General features: G+C 47.7%; 1 non-coding gene across 1 annotated transcript; it reads right to left on the reverse strand.

Annotated features, from left to right (window-relative positions):
* Window positions 1–12636: 12636 nt before the first annotated feature.
* On the reverse strand, window positions 12637–12708 carry TRNAD-AUC (transfer RNA aspartic acid (anticodon AUC)). Its single transcript has one exon. It is a non-coding gene; the product is annotated as a tRNA-Asp (tRNA).
* Window positions 12709–19577: the final 6869 nt, after the last annotated feature.

Raw genomic sequence — 19577 nt, forward strand, 5'->3', positions numbered from 1 at the left:
ATGTTTTCACTCCTCGGTAAGGTGATGTTATCACTCCTCACTAAGGTGATGTTATCACTCCTTGGTAAGGTGATGTTATCACTCCTCGGTAAGGTGATGTTATCACTCCTCACTAAGGCGATGTTATCACTCCTCACTAAGGTGATGTTATCACTCCTCACTAAGGTGATGTTATCACTCCTCGGTAAGGTGATGTTATCACTCCTCACTAAGGCGATGTTATCACTCCTCACTAAGGTGATGTTATCACTCCTCGGTAAGGTGATGTTATCACTCCTCGGTAAGGTGATGTTATCACTCCTCGGTAAGGTGATGTTATCACTTCTCGGTAAGGTGATGTTATCACTCCTCGGTAAGGTGATGTTATCACTCCTCGGTAAGGTGATGTTATCACTCCTCACTAAGGTGATGTTATCACTCCTCGGTAAGGTGATGTTATCACTCCTCGGTAAGGTGATGTTATCACTCCTCACTAAGGTGATGTTATCACTCCTCACTAAGGTGATGTTATCACTCCTCGGTAAGGTGATGTTATCACTCCTCGGTAAGGTGATGTTATCACTCCTCACTAAGGTGATGTTATCACTCCTTGGTAAGGTGATGTTATCACTCCTCGGTAAGGTGATGTTATCACTCCTTGGTAAGGTGATGTTATCACTCTTTGGTAAGGTGATGTTATCACTCGGACACTGGCAGGCGACATGGCGGCGCCTTTTTGGCTTGAGTGGTGGAGTCTGTGTGTAAGCATCCCTAGCACTCGATGGCAGGATTGTTGGCTTGGGTGGGGCATCCTCTACATAAACATGTATGGGACCCCTTGGAGGTGTGACGCAAGGTCTGGGAAGGGTGATGTTATCACCTCAGCGAGGTGAAGGTATCTCTTGGCGGGGTGATGTCATCAGTTTTCCGTTGTTTGAAAAGACGCCAAAAGGCACGGAGTCAACTAGGCATTCTATTTTTCCTGAGCTTATTCATCCGGGTGAAGCACTTGATGATGGAATGATGTTATCTCTCGGACACTGGCAAGCAACATGGCGGCGCCTTTTTGTCTTGAGTCTTGAGACTGTGTAAGCATCTCTAGCACTTGATGGCAGGATTGTTGGCTTGGGTGGCGCATCCTGTATGGGACCCCTTGGAGGTTTAATGCTGGGTCTGGTGATGTCATCACTCGGCGGGGTGAAGTTATCACTCGGTGTGATGTCATCAGTCTTTTTTGGTTTGAAATGACTCCAAAATGCACTAAGTCGCCCGAGCATGCGGTTTTTCTTGAGCTTCTTCATCTGGGGTGAAGCACTTGATGTAGGAATGATGTTATCACTCGGACACTGGCAAGCAACGTGACGGCGCTTTTTTGACTTGCGTGGTGGAGTCTGTTTGTGAGCATTCCTAGCTCCTGATGACAGGATTGTTGGCTTGGGTGGCGTATCCTGTACATAAACATGTATGGGACCCCTTGGAGGTGTGATGCTGGGTCTGGTGATGTCATCACTCGGCGGGGTGAAGTTATCACTCGGTGTGACGTCATCAGTCTTTTTTGGTTTGAAACGACTCCAAAATGCACTGAGTCGTCTGAGCATGCGGTTTTTCCTGAGCTTCTTCATCTGGGGTGAAGCACTTGAAGTTGGAATGATGTTATCACTGGGACAATGGCAAGCAACGTGGCGGCTCCTTTTCGGCTTGCGTGGTGAAGTCTGTTTGTGAGCATTCCTAGCTCCTGATGGCAGGATTGTTGGCTCGGGTGGCGTATCCTGTACGTAAACATGTATGGGACCCCTTGGAGATGTGATGCTGGGTCTGGGAAGGGTGATATTATCTGTCTTTCGTGGTTTGAAAAGACACCAAATAGCACGAAGTCGCCTAGCGGGGGAGAATCGGCTAAACGACAGCTCATTCAGCATCATCAGCAATACGTACACTGTCAGCACCAGCAGCATTACGAGCAGTATTATGAGTAGCAACAGCAGCATTAAGATAACCCAGTGAAAGGCGTTTGACCTGAAATATTCTGCATCAATATTTATAAACAGGGATGGGTCTCCATTCTCTAAGGCCGCCCCATCGCTGGACCATTGGAAATTGAAGTTGCCCAGTCCTTCCTGAATGAGTTCAATCAGCTTCTGGAAAATCAAATATTGTCCTACTCTCAGGGCCAGGTCGTTTCTGTGCAGGATGTATTTCAGAATGATGGCACTTATCAGGAGTATGATCTGAAACCAGTATGCAGTGGTGGTCAGTAATGAAAACCAGCTGGAGGGTTCTGGAGGCTCGTTTGCAGCTTCTCTGACCGATTCCTCAACTTGCTCTTCCATTGACTTAATGCTCTTCTCCTTCACTGGCTTGTGGCTCTCTGGGGGGTCATCTTCCATTTCTCTGACCTTTTCCTCCACTTGCTGCTCTGATGACTTGCTCTCCTCCTTCACCAGCAGGCGTATCTCTGGGAGGTCATTTTCCGTTCCTTTGATGAATTCTTCCATATGCCGCTCTGTTGTATTGATCTCCTGATTCAGGTGTATCGGGATCTCTGAAGAGTGGTCGGGGACGTATCTTTTTCCTCCCCATGCAAACAGCAGGGTAAGAAACACGGTGAGGATCTGCTGGGTCATTTTTAAATAGATGGCAAACTGCCACTAAATTAGTACAACAGATTTAAAAAAAAAACCGTTAAAAAGCTTTTGCTGATCGCTATTGATTGAAGGGTATCAGTGGATACTCAATACCAATCAATAGAGATTAAATATCTTGCAATAGAATGAGAACTTATCAGGAGCTTTTAAAAAAGCGTCTTGACTCTGACAAGAAGAAACTCAAACTGAGAGCCTCTGCACTGCTGCACGGAAAGGTCAAATCTGGTCATGTGATCACAGTGAGAGAGAGAGAGGGAAAGGGCGAGCGAGAGAGAGAGAGGGAAAGGGCGAGCGAGAGAGAGGGAAAGGGCGAGCGAGAGAGAGGGAAAGGGCGAGCGAGAGTGTTTACAAAAACAACATCTTAAAGGGCCAGCGACACATTCTTGGAATCACTGGGTTATTTTGGTTATATAATGAGTTCTTGAAGTGAGTAGAGGAAGGCGCCTCCTATTATTATATACATTTATATTACCATCAGCAGAGCTGGATAGGATCCTATTCATTCCTTATAATGACGTCCTATAGAACTCAGCACTATATATGGAATATCTGGAATATTTCCTATTGGATGCAATAAAGATGATCAGATTTAGGAGAATGTTGTATACAGAGCAGAGTTCATCTTTTTATTTCATTTTATTTATTTATTTTTTTTAGTTGTAATGTTTATTGTGAACACTGCGGCCTATTATTTCATCTTTCTCTGTGCAGATTTCACACTAGAGGGCTCTCTGTGTACGGACTACATGTCCCAGCATGCCCCCCATCCCCATAGACCGATGGAGGGCTCTCTGTGTATGGATTACATGTCCCAGCATGCCCCCTATCCCCATGGAGGGCTCTCTGTGTATGGACTACATGTCCCAGCATGCCCCCTATCCCCATATGGATGACTCTCTGTGTATGGACTACATGTCCCAGCATGCCCCCTATCCCTATAGACCTCTATGTAGGATTCTGTACATATGGACTACATGTCCCAGTATACTCCGCTTTCCCCCATACACCTCTGTGGAGGATTCTCTGTATGTAGTCCCAGCATGCCCCCTATCCCCATAGACCAATGGAGGGCTCTCTGTGTATTGTCTACATGTCCCAGCATGCCCCCTATATCCCCATAAACCTCTATGGAGGAATCTCTATGTATGGACTACATGTCCCAGCATGCCCGGCTCTCCGCATACACCTCTATGGAGGAATCTCTATGTATGGACTACATGTCCCAGCATGCCCCGCTCTCCGCATACACCTCTATGGAAGAATCTATGTATGGACTACATGTCCCAACATGCCCTGCTCTCCCCATCGCCCTCTCTTCCCAGGTCAGCAGTGCCAGCCCCCTGGTATTCTCCCCCGCCGGGTCCTCTGTGGGACACACATTACTGCCGACTCCACAAACTGAGTTAAATGACTATTTATGAGACGTTGGAGGCGAAGGAAGCAGCACCAGCCCTCCACAAAGATGTCTGCGGGCAAATGGTGAGGTCACTTCCGGTCTCGTGACTTCCTGTCCCCGCCTTTCCTGTTAGTGAATAATTATGTAAACAAGGAAGTGGGGGGATGGGAATGGAGGCGGGTGTGAGCGGACATCCAATCATGGCTCAGCAAGGAGGAGGGAGCCCAACCGGGACCAGAGTGAGAGGCGGGGCTAACACCTCCCACCGGACTGCTGAGGAACTGGTATAGTCCTAGCATTACCACATGACCCAGGAGGGGGAGGAGTCCCCGGATGTTGTGTCCTGGAGGGGAATTCTGCTTTATAGGTCCTGACATTCCCAGAGACACCGACGGAGATAGTGTCCTCTAATAGGATGATACAGAACACCTCCCCCATCTCTGTATACAACTAAAGAACCCCTCCCCCACCTCTATACAGTATAACTATAGAGCCCCTTCCTCTCTTCTATACAGTGCAACTATAGAACCCCTCCCCCATCTTTGGTGACTGATCATTGTGTTCTCTTAGACCAGGAGCTGGTGGAGATGTTACAGATGTAATCTGCTGGCTGGGGGGGGGGGGGGGGGGGAGCAATCCCAGATTCTCTGACATATCCGATACATTGATTTCTTGTGACAGGACTGTGCAGGACTTTTTTTTTTAACCACTTCCAATCCGTACACTTTCCCCCCCTTCCTGTCCGGACGCTTCCCCCCCCCTTCCAGTCCGGACGCTTTCCCCCCCTTCCAGTCCGGACGCTTTCCCCCCCTTCCAGTCCGGACGCTTTCCCCCCCTTCCAGTCCGGACGCTTTCCCCCCCTTCCAGTCCAGGCCAATTTTCAGCTTTCAGCGCTATCACACTTTGAATGACAATTGCGCGGTCATGCAACACTGTACCCATATGAATTTTTTAGCATTTGTTTGAGACAGATAAAGCTTTATTTTGGTGGTATTTATTCACCGCTGGGATTTTTATTTTTTTTGCTATATAAATGAAAATGTCCAAAAATTTTGAAAAAAGTGTTTTTCTTATAAAATTTTGCAAATAAATAATATTTCATCATAAATCTTGGCCAAAATATATTCCGTTATCTTTTTAGTAAAAAAATAAAAAATATGCCAAATTAGTTTATATCCAAAAATTATAATTTTTAAACTTTTTTTTTTTTTTACATTTTTATTTTATTTTTTTATATTATTATTTATGTTTCTTTTTTTTCTACATACTGTCACCCTAGCAGTACAGTGTCACTGTACTACTTGTGGGGGGTGGTGATGATTTGTTTTTTTTTTTTTTTCAGTGATTGCTTTTACACCCATATAGGATGTAAAAGCAATCATTTCTCTTTCTGTCTGCATTCTTGCAGCCATTGAGAAATACTGTGTGAGCTGTGATTGGTCAGAGCTTGTCACATGGTACAAGGCTGTTGTGAATAGCCCTGTACCATGTGACCTCTGTGATCATTCACAGATTTCACACGTAGTAAGCAATGATGTCACAAGTGACATCTTGCTTACTACTTTGCATGTGATCACTGATTGGCCAAGAATAATAATCATAAATCAAACTGTCACTTTTTAATATTTGGTTGCAAATCCTTTGCAGTCCATTACAGCCTGAAGTGTGGAACGCATAGACATCACCAGACGCTGGGTGTCATCCCTGGTGATGCTCTGCCAGGCCTCTACTGCAACTGTCTTCAGTTCCTGCTTGTTCTTGGGGCATTTTCCCTTCAGTTTTGTCTTCAGCAAGTGAAATGCTCAATCGGATTCAGGTCAGCTGATGGACTTGGCCATTGCAGAACATTCCACTTCTTTCCCTTAAATAACTCTTTGGTTGCTTTTGCAGTCTGCTTTGGGTCATTGTCCATCTGCACTGTGAAGCGTCCAATGAGTTGTGAAGCATTTGGCTGAATATGAGCAGATAATATTCCCGAAACACTTCACAATTCATCCGGCTGCTTCTGTCAGCAGTCACATCATCAATAAATACAAGAGAAGCAGTTCCATTGGCAGCCATACATGCCCACGCCATGACACTACCACCACCATGATCACTGATGAGGTGGTATGCTTAGGATCATGAGCAGTTCCTTCTCCATACTCTTCTCTTCCCATCACTCTGGTACAAGTTGATGTCGGTCTCATCTGTCCATAGGATGTTGTTCCAGAACTGTGAAGGCTTTTTTACATGTCGTTTGGCAAACTCTAATCTGGCCTTCCTGTTTTTGAGGCTCACCAATGGTTTCCATCTTGTGGTGAACCCTCTGTATTCACTCTGGTGAAGTCTTCTCCTGATTGGTGACTTTGACACACATACACCTACCTCCTGGAGAGTGTTCTTGATCTGGCCAACTGTTGTGAAGGGTGTTTTCTTCACCAGGGAAAGAATTCTTCGGTCATCCACCACAGTTGTTTTCCGTGGTCTTCCGGGTCTTTTGGTGTTGCTGAGCTCACCGGTGCGTTCCTTCTTTTTAAGAATGTTCCAAACAGTTGTTTTGGCCACGCCTAATGTTTTTGCTATCTCTCTGATGGGTTTGTTTTGTTTTTTCAGCCTAATGATGGCTTCACTGATAGTGACAGCTCTTTGGATCTCATCTTGAGAGTTGACAGCAACAGATTCCAAATGCAAATAGCACACTTGAAATGAGCTCTGGACCTTTTATCTGCTCATTGTAATTGGGATAATGAGGGAATAACACACACCTGGCCATGGAACAGCTGAGAAGCCAATTGTCCCATTACTTTTGGTCCCTTAACAAGTGGGAGGCACATTTGCAAACTGTTGTAATTCCTACACCGTTCACCTGATTTGGATGTAAATACCCTCAAATTAAAGCTGACAGTCTGCAGTTAAAGCACATCTTGTTCGTTTGATTTCAAATCCATTGTGGTGGTGTATAGAGCCAAAAATGTTAGAATTGTGTCCATGTCCCAATATTTATGGACCTGACTATATTTCAAAATCTATACACACTGCAGGTTGAAACGCTTTTTTATATATTACAAAATAAATGAAAAATATATATATATATATTTTTTAAACATATTCTTCAGATTTTTTTTAACATCATTTTAACATATATTTGTAAATACATTCCAAAAATGTAGATTAAATGTATTTTTAAAGACATACAGTCTATTTGAAAATGTATTTTTACAAATATTTTTCAGATAATTTGTAACAAATGCATTTCAACATACAGCGTATATCTATGTGTGTAAAATATATATAGTGTGTGTGTGAAGAGATATTTTTCTTGTGAGTTCATGTGGAAATATATTTGCAAATGTGTGCAAACAAAACCCTCTGTTTTTAATGTGAATTGTTAGACGGGGTCAATTATTTTTTATAATTTTTTTTTATTTGCAGGCTGGCTGGTAAGTGTGCTGGGAAATCCTTTTGTGATGTACATTGCCCTTCCATGTGCACCTTGCTGCACTGGCTAGTTATGGGGTGGTTGTCACTTTTTTGTACAGTTGGTTGAATCTGATGCAAGGACACACTATATGCCTTCGGCTGCCATTGTGCTCTTGCTGGGCGTCCCGTGCGTCTGTGTAAAAACGTTAAAAACCGATTTTTTACCATAATGCATTTCTTGCTTTAGGCCCCTTTCAGACGGGGCGGACCCGCTTGCTTAGCGGGGGGATCTCTGCACTGATCCCCGCTGAGCAAGAGGATGACAGGTCGGTGTCTGCTCTGCTGATGCAGAGCAGACAGAGACACAGCCCGCTGTTTTCTATGGGGCGCCTGTCTGTTTCCACCCGACTGTCATCCGATCCTCCATACGCATGGAGAACAGATCTCCATCTGTCTGTTTTTAGCATACAGGATCTGATCAGATGCCGGCGGGTGTCAGCGGACACATGTCTGACGATACCAGCTGCTCCATAGAGAGCTATGGATGGTCCAATCGGGCCCGCCTGAAAGACTGACCCAATCGGACCGTCAGTGTAAAAGTGGCCTTAAGGTAAAAAAAATGTTTTCTATCCCTCTCTTCCCATTCACACAGGGCAAGGGGAGGACAGAGGGGAGAAGAGATCCAGCACTGTGCACGGCTGCATCTCTTCTCCCCTCTCTTCCTCTTCACACAGCACTCGAGCAGCAGCGGGAGCCAATGCTGCTGTCAATCAAATGCAGTGAGGAGAAAGTGGTGATGGTGGGGGGCTAAGTCCCGCTGTGTAAGTCTATGGAGCGCAGCTTGGGAGCGTGCAGACACTGTGTGCCTCCATAGCAAATGGTTTGCTATGGGGACACACAAAGAAGAGGAGGATCCAGAAGTGCCTCAGTTGGACCCAGGAACAAGGCCGCTCTATGCAAAAGCATTACAGAGCAGGTGAGTATAACATGTTTGTTATTTAAATTTTTTCTTTTTTACTTTATTAACCACCTCCCGTCCGGCCGTTGTATATAAACGGCCGGACGGTGGCACTGCAGGGTCGGGTGGCCGTCTATAAACGGCCTCCCCGCACCCTGCTTGTGCTCGCTCCCTGGGAGCGCGTAGCACCGCGATCCGGTGCCCGCTGTGTGAAACACCGATCGTCGGACGGGACCTCTGTACGAGGTCCCGATCATGTGATCACTGATTGGCCAATCAGTGATCACATGCAAAGTAGTAAGCAAGATGTCACTTCTGACATCATTGCTTACTACGTGTGAAATCTGTGAATGATCACAGAGGTCACATGGTACAAGGCTATTCACAAAAGCCTTGTACCATGTGACAAGCTGTGACCAATCACAGCTCACTCAGTACTTTTCAATGAGTGCAAGAATGCAGACAGAGAGAAGGAGAAATGATTGCTTTTACATCATATATGGGTGTAAAAGCAATCCGTGTAAAAAAATAAAAAAAAAATCTTCATCACCCCCCACAAGTAGTACACTGACACTGTACTGCCAGGGTGACAGTATGTAAAAAAAATAATATAAAAAAATAAAATAAAAATGTTTAAAAATTTTAATTTTTGCTTATAAACTAATTTGGATTTTTTTTTTTTTTACTAAAAAGATAACGGAATAAATTTTGGCTAAGATTTATGATGAAATATTATTTATTTGCAAAATTTTATAAAAAAAAAACACTTTTTTTCAAAATTTTTGGACATTTCATTTACATAGCAAAAAAAATACAAATCCCAGTGGTGAATAAATACCACCAAAATAAAGCTTTATCTGTCTCAAAAAAATGGTAAAAAATTCATTTGGGTACAGTGTTGCATGACTGCGCAATTGTCATTCAAAGTGTGATAGCGCTAAAAGCTGAAAATTTCCCTAGACAGGAAGGGGGTGAAAGTGTCCGGACAGGAAGGGGGTGAAAGTGTCCGGACAGGAAGGGGGTGAAAGTGTCCGGACTGGAAGGGGGTGAGAGTGTCCGGACTGGAAGGGGGGGAAAGTGTCCGGACTGGAAGGGGGGGAAAGTGTCCGGACTGGAAGGGGGGGAAAGTGTCCAGACTGGAAGGGGGTGAGAGTGTCCGGACTGGAAGGGGGTAAAAGTGTCCAGACAGGAAGGGGGTGAAAGTGTCCAGACAGGAAGGGGGTGAAAGCGTCCGGACTGGAAGGGGGGTGAAAGCGTCCGGACTGGAAGGGGGGTGAAAGCGTCCGGACTGGAAGGGGGGTGAAAGCGTCCGGACTGGAAGGGGGGTGAAAGCGTCCGGACTGGAAGGGGGGTGAAAGCGTCCGGACTGGAAGGGGGGTGAAAGCGTCCGGACTGGAAGGGGGGTGAAAGCGTCCGGACTGGAAGGGGGGGAAAGTGTCCGGACTGGAAGGGGGTGAAAGCGTCCGGACTGGAAGGGGGTGAAAGCGTCCGGACTGGAAGGGGGTGAAAGTGTCCGGACTGGAAGGGGGTGAAAGTGTCCGGACTGGAAGGGGGGGAAAGTGTCCGGACTGTAAGGGGGGGAAAGTGTCCGGACAGGAAGGGGTTAACACTTTAAGGAGGGGTGGGCTCCCTCCTGACAAACCTGCCCTTATCAACCCACTGCTATATGTGCTCCAACTTGGACACTCTAAAAACTATAGAGTTAGGACCGCAGTACACAGAGGAGCCTTGACGTTGGCACTGTGGCTTACGCATACATTTGCAAATGTGTGCAGACAAAACCCTCTGTTTTTAACGTGAATTGTTAGACGGGGTCAATTTTTTTTTTTTTTTTTTGCAGGCTGGCTGATAAGTGTGCTGGGAAATCCTTTGTGATGTACATTGCCCTTCCATGTGCACCTTGCTGCAATGGCTAGTTTAGGCTGGGGGGGGTTGTCCTGTATTTGTACAGTTGATTGAATCTGATGCAAGGATGCACTGGATGCCTTCAGCTGCCATTGTGCTGTTGCATGCATTCTATGCATGAAGGTAAAAAATCTGTACAGCACCCCCCCCAATACTCACCTAAGCCCCCTCTTGATCCAGCGACGTTCACTGGAGTCTCAGCTATCCCAGGACTCCCTCTTCTCATTGACTGAGACAGAAGCGGGACCCATTGGCTCCCACTGCTGTCAGTCACAGCCAGTGAGCCAATGAAAAGAGAGAGGGGGCCAAGCCGAGGTTCCGTGTGTGAATGGACACACAGCAGTGGGTACCCCCATAGCAAGCTGCTTGCTGTGGGGGCACGCGACAGGTAGGAGGGGCCAGGAGAGCCTGCGTGGGACCCAAAAAGAGGAGGATCCGGGCTGCTGTGTGCAAAATCACTGCACACAGCAGGTAAGTATAACAAGTTTGTTTTCTATTCCTCTGTCCTTCCCTTGCCCTGTACCAGTAGTAGGTGAGAAAAATGCTAATTTTATGTCTTTTGTAAAACTGACCATATACTGAAAGGTGAACAGTGAAAGTAAAGATCTCTTCTCTCTGTTCTGGCTGTGAGAGCAGAGACAAGCGACGCTGCAGCCTGTGAGTGTACAGCAGCATCTCACAGTGCATGTCCACTCAGAGACTACAGTGCCAGCCACCCCAGTGTCCCTGATCACTGCTCCAGTGTAGAGACAATAAACAATGCAGCCAGTCCCTGTCACCTTTCCTAGTGCGCAGAAAAACACCACCATACCAATATCCTGATCACCGCCATACGCAATACCTACACCCTAATCACTGCCCACCGCCATATCCCGCCAAATTGTATTCCAGTTAAATTGTTTGAGATGGGACTTTTGTGGGATCCAGCTTGTCCCAAGTGTAGTAGAGATCGTGGAGATCTAATACATACGAATATTGCCAAAAGTATTGTGTTGCCGGCCTTTCCACGCACATGACCTTTAATGGCCCCCCGTCTTAGTCCGTAGGGTTCAATATTGAGTTGGCCCCGCCCTTTCCCCCTGCATATGACCTTTAATGGCCCCCGTCTTAGTCCGTAGGGTTCAATATTGAGTTGGCCCCGCCCTTTCCCCCTACATATGACCTGTAATGGCCTCCCAGTCTTAGTCCATAGGGTTCAATATTGAGTTGGCCCCGCCCTTTCCCCCTGCATATGACCTGTAATGGCCTCCCAGTCTTAGTCCGTAGGGTTCAATATTGAGTTGGCCCCGCCCTTTCCCCCTGCATATGACCTGTAATGGCCTCCCAGTCTTAGTCCATAGGGTTCAATATTGAGTTGGCCCCGCCCTTTCCACGCACATGACCTTTAATGGCCCCCCAGTCTTAGTCCGTAGGGTTCAATATTGAGTTGGCCCCGCCCTTTGCAGCTATAACAGCTTCAACTCTTCTGGGAAGGCCGTCCACAAGGTTTAGGAGGGTGTCTATGGGAAGGTTGGACCATTCTTCCAGAAGCACATTTGTCAGGTCAGGCACTGATGTCGGGGGAGGAGGCCTGGCTCACAGTCTCCGCTCTAATTCATCCCAAAGGTGTTCTATGGGGTTGAGGTCAGGACTCTGTGCAGGACAGTCAAGTTCCTCCACCCCAAACTGGCTCCTCCATGTCTTTATGGACCTTGCTTTGTGCACTGGTGGGCAGTCATGTTGGAACAGGGAGGGGCCATCCCCAAACTCCTCCCACAAAGTTGGGAGCATGAAATTGTCCAAAATGTCTTGTTGGAACAGGAAGGGGCCATTAGTGTAAGGATGACATCAATGACTAGTGTCCAGGGGCGGACTGACCATTTGGAAACTCAGGCACTGCCCGAGGGCCCGGGGTCAGTAGGGGGCCCCATGAGATGCCTCTGGTACCTTTTTCATAGGCTTCTTGAGTTTGGGCAAGGACACAGGGGCCCCATGATCCCCTATTGCCCGGGGGCCCCATGAGTTGTCAGTCCGCCCCTGCTAGTGTCAGAGAGAGCTATTGAGCGATGTATACAGTAAGCAGCAGGCTTTTTTTTTCATCCACATAGCTAAGGATAGCCGAAAAAAATACCTGAAAAGGATCCGAGTGCTCCACCTACTGGCTGAAAATGAGAATACAAAATAATATCCTTGCGCAAGAAATAAATTATTCAGAAGTGTTTAAGAACATACAATCATACAACACATTTGCTTCATTAGTTTTGGTTTAAATTTTATTCCTTCGCTAATATATCCTCAACATTTTATTTGTATAGCACTTCTCTCCCTGGGGACTAAAAGCACTTCGCAGGCGAGGCAGCCATCTTGAAAATTGCGTTGGCCAGGAATCGAACCCGGGTCAGCTGCTGGATAGGCAGCTATGCTCACCACTGCACCACCAACGCAAGGTATGTGTTTGGGGGGAAAACCACGCAAGCACAGGGGAGGTACAAGCGGCCATAGGCTGTCCAGTGATCCCGAGGGTGTGGCCAGATTACAGGGCGGCATGTCATCCCGCCCACACATCGCGTCCAGGGAAAAGAAGACACCGGACCTGCGGACCTCTCTACCCCTCCTCCAGCAGCGTCTCCTGGACTGGATCGTCTTGGGACTGGGACACGGAGCCAGGTAAGACACAGCAGCCCGCTGCCCGTCCCTGTACTAAGTGTCCCTTCCGTTGGAAGAGGAGGGGCGGTGGCACCACGCCGCCCCCCCCCCCCCCAAAAAAAGTGCGGCCCTAGGCAAGCGCCTTGTTTGCCTCGCGGCAAATACACCCCTGGTTGTAAGCCTCATTTTTGCGCCCCTGTACCTTGTGTACATATGTACCCCCCTAGCTACGCCTCTGTGTCACATAGTGACATTTCAAGAAGTTTTATTGGCCAGCGGGAGGTGACTGCGCTGCGCTGGACAAAGAGCACGGCCAGCCGTACTTTATTTCAGCGCACACCGCCCGCACTTGCCTTGTCTTGATTGGACCTAAAGTTGGCTATAAATGAATTGAAGTTCGTCTGGTTCAGAATCCAGCTGAATTTCAATCCATCTATGGCTGTCCTTGCTCATGAAAAGTTAATCTATCTCATGAATGGGCTTGTTGGAAGTTTTTTCTCGATCGGCGCATGCAGCCAATCAGCTGCTGGGCTGATCAGTATACTCTGACTATCAGCATGTGGTGACTGCGGTACGCTAGAAAAAGTACAGCCTGCTGTACTTCATTTTGGTGCCTGCACACTACCACAATGCATTGGTGTGATCCAGCCACACCAAAGACAAGGCATGTGTCAGGGGCGTACCTACAGGAATTGCAACTGCGACCCGGCCCCATGCTGCAGGGGGGTCGCACGCCTGGGACAGTCCCACCACATTGCATTGTACACTTTATTTTTTTCACACAAACTATAGAGCAGGGGTCCTCAAACTACGGCCCGCGGGCCACATGCGGCCCACCGAGGACATTTATCCGGCCCGCCGGGCAGGGGCGTATCTGCCGCGAGGCAAGGGACTAGGGTTTGGCAGGTCGGGAGAGCTCGACAGGGCTCGGGCGGGATCAGCAATTCTAGAACAGGGGAGGGTGGGCTCGGCTTATGAACCCGCACCACTCACCCAGCGTCTCTGCAGCCAGCCGGCCATCTATTCTGATCAGTGCATGCAACCGTCACGGTTGGAGGGCGGAGCCTAGAGCTGACCATGAAGAGGGGGAGCAAGAGAGGAGACTCCATCGCTGCATGTCGGGTATCATGGCCACAGACCCTATATAAGTGCAAAAGATGATCGATCTCCTGCCTCTCTCTTTCCCCCCTCTCTCCCCCTCCTCCTCACTCTCTCCCCCTCCTCTCTCTTTCTCCCCCCCCCCTCTCTCTTTCTCTCTCTCTCTCCCCCCTCCCCCTCTCTCTTTCTCTCTCCCCCCTCCTCTCCCCCCCTCTCTCTTTCTCTCCCCCCCTCTCCCCCCCTCTCTCTCCTCCTCCTCTCTCTCTCCTCCTCCTCTCTCTCTCCCCCCTCCTCTCTCTCCCCCCTCCTCTCTCCCCCCCTCCTCTTTCTCTCTCTCCCCTCCTTATCTCCCCCCCCCCCCCTCTCTCTTTACATTGTACACAGATCTGACCCAACAAGGTGTCCTGCATTTGCCGTATATTTTGCTCCATAAGACACACTTGGGGGGAAATTTCTGTGCGTCTTATGGAGCGGCCGGCTCAGTATTCCCGCCGCCGTTGTATGTCCGCAGTCTCTGGTCATCTCCTGTACTGTGGCCGCATTTGTTCATAGTTTTTTTTTTTTTTTTAAACTATAGTCCGGCCCTCCAACGGTCTGAGGGACAGTGAACTGGCCCCCTGTTTAAAAAGTTTGAGGACCCCTGCTATAGAGGCACCAAAGAGATGTTCTCCGTCAAAAGGCAGGTGTCTATTCATTGAGTGAGCTGGTCCTTGAACAACACCAAAAATTCTTAAGTTGCCTGAGTTGTTTTTCCTGAGCTCTTGGTGATGGAATGATGTTATCACTCCTCAGTAAGGTGATGTTATCACTCCTCGGTAAGGTGATGTTATCACTCCTCGGTAAGGTGATGTTATCACTCCTTGGTAAGGTGATGTTATCACTCCTCGGTAAGGTGATGTTATCACTCCTTGGTAAGGAGATGTTATCACTCCTCGGTAAGGTGATGTTATCACTCCTTGGTAAGGTGATGTTATCACTCCTCGGTAAGGTGATGTTATCACTCCTTGGTAAGGAGATGTTATCACTCCTCGGTAAGGAGATGTTATCACTCCTCGGTAAGGTGATGTTATCACTCCTCGGTAAGGAGATGTTATCACTCCTCGGTAAGGAGATGTTATCACTCCTCGGTAAGGTGATGTTATCACTCCTCGGTAAGGTGATGTTATCACTCCTCGGTAAGGTGATGTTATCACTCCTCGGTAAGGAGATGTTATCACTCCTCGGTAAGGTGATGTTATCACTCCTCGGTAAGGTGATGTTATCACTCCTCGGTAAGGTGATGTTATCACTCCTCGGTAAGGTGATGTTATCACTCCTCGGTAAGGTGATGTTATCACTCCTCGGTAAGGTGATGTTATCACTCCTCGGTAAGGTGATGTTATCACTCCTCGGTAAGGTGATGTTATCACTCCTCGGTAAGGAGATGTTATCACTCCTTGGTAAGGTGATGTTATCACTCCTTGGTAAGGTGATGTTATCTCTCGGACACTGGCAGGCAACATGGCGGCGCCTTTTTGGCTTGAGTGGTGGAGACTGTGTGAGCATTCCTAGCACTTGATGGCAGGATTGTTGGCTCGGGTGGCGCATCCTCTACATAAACATGGATGGGACCCCTTGGAGGTGTGATGCTGGGTCTGGTGATGTCATCACTCGGCGGGGTGAAGTTATCACTCGGTGTGATGTCATCAGTCTTTTTTGGTCGCCTGAGCATGCGGTTTTTCCTGAGCTTATTCACCTGGGGTGAAGCACTTGATGTAGGAATGATGTTATCTCTCGGACACTGGCAGGCAACATGGCGGCGCCTTTTTGGCTTGAGTGGTGGAGACTGTGTAAGCATTCCTAGCACTTGATGGCAGGATTGTTGGCTGGGGTGGCGTATCCTGTACGTAAACATGTATGGGACCCCTTGGAGGTGTGATGTTATCACTCGGTGTGATGTCATCAGTCTTTTTTGGTTTTAAAAGACTCCAAAATGTACTGAGTCGCCTGAGCATGCGGTTTTTCCTGAGCTTCTTCATCTGGGGTGAGGCACTTGATGTAGGAATGATGTTATCACTCGGACAATGGCAAGCAACGTGGCGGCTCCTTTTCGGCTTGCGTGGTGGAGTCTGTTTGTGAGCATTCCTAGCTCCTGATGGCAGGATTGTTCTCCTGGATGGGGTATCCTGTACATAAACAGGTATGGGACCCCTTGGAGGCTTAATGCTGGGTCTGGGAAGGGTGATGTTATCACTCGGCGGGGTGAAGTTATCACTCGGTGTGATGTCATCAGTCTTTTTTTTTTTGAAATGACTCCAAAATGCACTGAGTCGTCTGAGCATGCGGTTTTCCTGAGCTTCTTCATCTGGGGTGAGGCACTTGAAGTTGGAATGATGTTATCACTCGGACAATGGCAAGCAACGTGGCGGCTCCTTTTCGGCTTGCGTGGTGAAGTCTGTTTGTGAGCATTCCTAGCTCCTGATGGCAGGATTGTTGGCTTGGGTGGCGTATCCTGTACATAAACATGTATGGGACCCCTTGGAGATGTGATGCTGGGTCTGGGAAGGGTGATATTATCTGTCTTTCGTGGTTTGAAAAGACACCAAATAGCACGAAGTCGCCTAGCGGGGGAGAATCGGCCAAACGACAGCTCATTCAGCATCATCAGCAATACGTACACTGTCAGCACCAGCAGCATTACGAGCAGTATTATGAGTAGCAACAGCAGCATTAAGATAACCCAGTGAAAGGCGTTTGACCTGCAATATTCTGCATCAATATTTATAAACAGGGATGGGTCTCCATTCTCTAAGGCCGCCCCATGGCTGGACCAGTGGAAATTTAAGTTGCCCAGTCCTTCCTGAATGAGTTCAATCAGCTTCTGGAAAATCAAATATTGTCCTACTCTCAGGGCCAGGTCGTTTCTGTGCCGGATGTATTTCAGAATGATGGCACTTATCAGGAGTATGATCTGAAACCAGTATGCAGTGGTGGTCAGTAATGAAAACCAGCTGGAGGGTTCTGGAGGCTCGTTTGCCGCTTCTCTGACTGATTCCTCAACTTGCTCTTCCATTGACTTAATGCTCTTCTCCTTCACTGGCTTGTGGCTCTCTGGGGGGTCATCTTCCATTTCTCTGACCTTTTCCTCCACTTGCTGCTCTGATGACTTGCTCTCCTCCTTCACCAGCAGGCGTATCTCTGGGGGGTCATTTTCCGTTCCTTTGATGAATTCTTCCATATGCTGCTCTGTTGTATTGATCTCCTGATTCAGGTGTATCGGGATCTCTGAAGAGTGGTCGGGGACGTATCTTTTTCCTCCCCATGCAAACAGTAGGGTAAGAAACACGGTGAGGATCTGCTGGCTCATTTTTAAATAGATGGCAAACTGCCACTAAATTAGTACAACAGATTAAAAAAAAAACCGTTAAAAAGCTTTTGCTGATCGCTATTGATTGAAGGGTATCAGTGGATACTCAATACCAATCAATAGAGATTAAATATCTTGCAATAGAATGAGAACTTATCAGGAGCTTTTAAAAAAGTGTCTTGACTCTGACAAGAAGAAACTCAAACTGAGAGCCTCTGCACTGCTGCGCGGAAAGGTCAAATCTGGTCATGTGATCACAGTGAGAGAGAGAGGGAAAGGGCGAGCGAGAGAGAGAGAGGGAAAGGGCGAGCGAGAGAGAGAGAGGGAAAGGGCGAGCGAGAGAGAGAGAGGGAAAGGGCGAGCGAGAGAGAGGGAAAGGGCGAGCGAGAGAGAGGGAAAGGGCGAGCGAGAGAGAGGGAAAGGGAGAGCGAGAGTGTTTACAAAAACAACATCTTAAAGGGCCAGCGACACATTATTGGAATCACTGGGTTATTTTGGTTATATAATGAGTTCTTGAAGTGAGTAGAGGAAGGCGCCTCCTATTATTATATACATTTATATTACCATCAGCAGAGCTGGATAGGATCCTATTCATTCCTTATAATGACATCCTATAGAACTCAGCACTATATATGGAATATCTGGAATATTTCCTATTGGATGCAATAAAGATGATCAGATTTAGGAGAATGTTGTATACAGAGCAGAGTTCATCTTTTTATTTCATTTTATTTATTTATTTTTTTTAGTTGTAATGTTTATTGTGAACACTGCGGCCTATTATTTCATCTTTCTCTGTGCAGATTTCACACTAGAGGGCTCTCTGTGTATGGACTACATGTCCCAGCATGCCCTCTATAACCATAAACCTCTATGGATGACTCTCTGTGTATGGACTACATGTCCCAGCATGCCCTCTATCCCTATAGACCTCTATGTAGGATTCTGTACATATGGACTACATGTCCCAGTATACTCCGCTTTCCCCCATACACCTCTGTGGAGGATTCTCTGTATGTAGTCCCAGCATGCCCCCTATCCCCAGAGACCAATGGAGGGCTCTCTGTGTATTGTCTACATGTCCCAGCATGCCCCCTATATCCCCATACACCTCTATGGAGGAATCTATGTATGGACTACATGTCCCAGCATGCCCTGCTCTCCCCATCGCCCTCTCTTCCCAGGTCAGCAGTGCCAGCCCCCTGGTATTCTCTCCCGCCGGGTCCTCTGTGGGACACACATTACTGCCGACTCCACAAACTGAGTTAAATGACTATTTATGAGACGTTGGAGGCGAAGGAAGCAGCACCAGCCCTCCACAAAGATGTCTGCGGGCAAATGGTGAGGTCACTTCCGGTCTCGTGACTTCCTGTCCCCGCCTTTCCTGTTAGTGAATAATTATGTAAACAAGGAAGTGGGGGGATGGGAATGGAGGCGGGTGTGAGCGGACATCCAATCATGGCTCAGCAAGGAGGAGGGAGCCCAACCGGGACCAGAGTGAGGGGCGGGGCTAACACCTCCCACCGGACTGCTGAGGAACTACTAGTCTCAGCATTACCACATGACCCAGGAGGGGGAGGAGTCCCCGGATGTTGTGTCCTGGAGGGGAATTCTGCTTTATAGGTCCTGACATTCCCAGAGACACTGACAGAGATAGTGTCCTCTAATAGGATGATACAGAACACCTCCCCCATCTCTGTATAGAACTATACAACTCCTCCCCCATCTGTATACAGAACAACTATACAACCCCTCCCCCAATCTCTATAAAGTGTATCTATAGAACACCTCCCCCACCTCTGTATAAAACTATACAACCCCTCCCCTATCTAAATACAGTGTAACTATAGAACCTCCACCCACCTCCTATACAGTGCAACCATAGAATCCCTCTCCCCCCCCCCCCCACCCACTCTATACAGTGTAGCTATAGAACCCCTCCCCCCACTCTATACAGTGTAACTATAGAATCCCTCCCCTATCTAAATACAGTGTAACTATAGAACTATATAAATTGATGTAAGGGGGCACTCTGATGGGGGAAATTGCTGTAAGGGGGCACCCTGATGGGGGTAAATTGATGTAAGGGGGCACTCTGATGGGGGTAAATTGATGTAAGGGGGCACTCTGATGGGGGTAAATTGATGTAAGGGGGCACTCTGATGGGGGAAATTGATGTAAGGGGGCACTCTGATGGGGGTAAATTGATGTAAGGGGGCACTC

Source organism: Staurois parvus, unplaced genomic scaffold, assembly GCF_062004578.1.
Source record: "Staurois parvus isolate SC_StPar_1 unplaced genomic scaffold, SC_StPar_1.0 ptg001006l, whole genome shotgun sequence".
NCBI lineage: Eukaryota > Metazoa > Chordata > Amphibia > Anura > Ranidae > Staurois > Staurois parvus.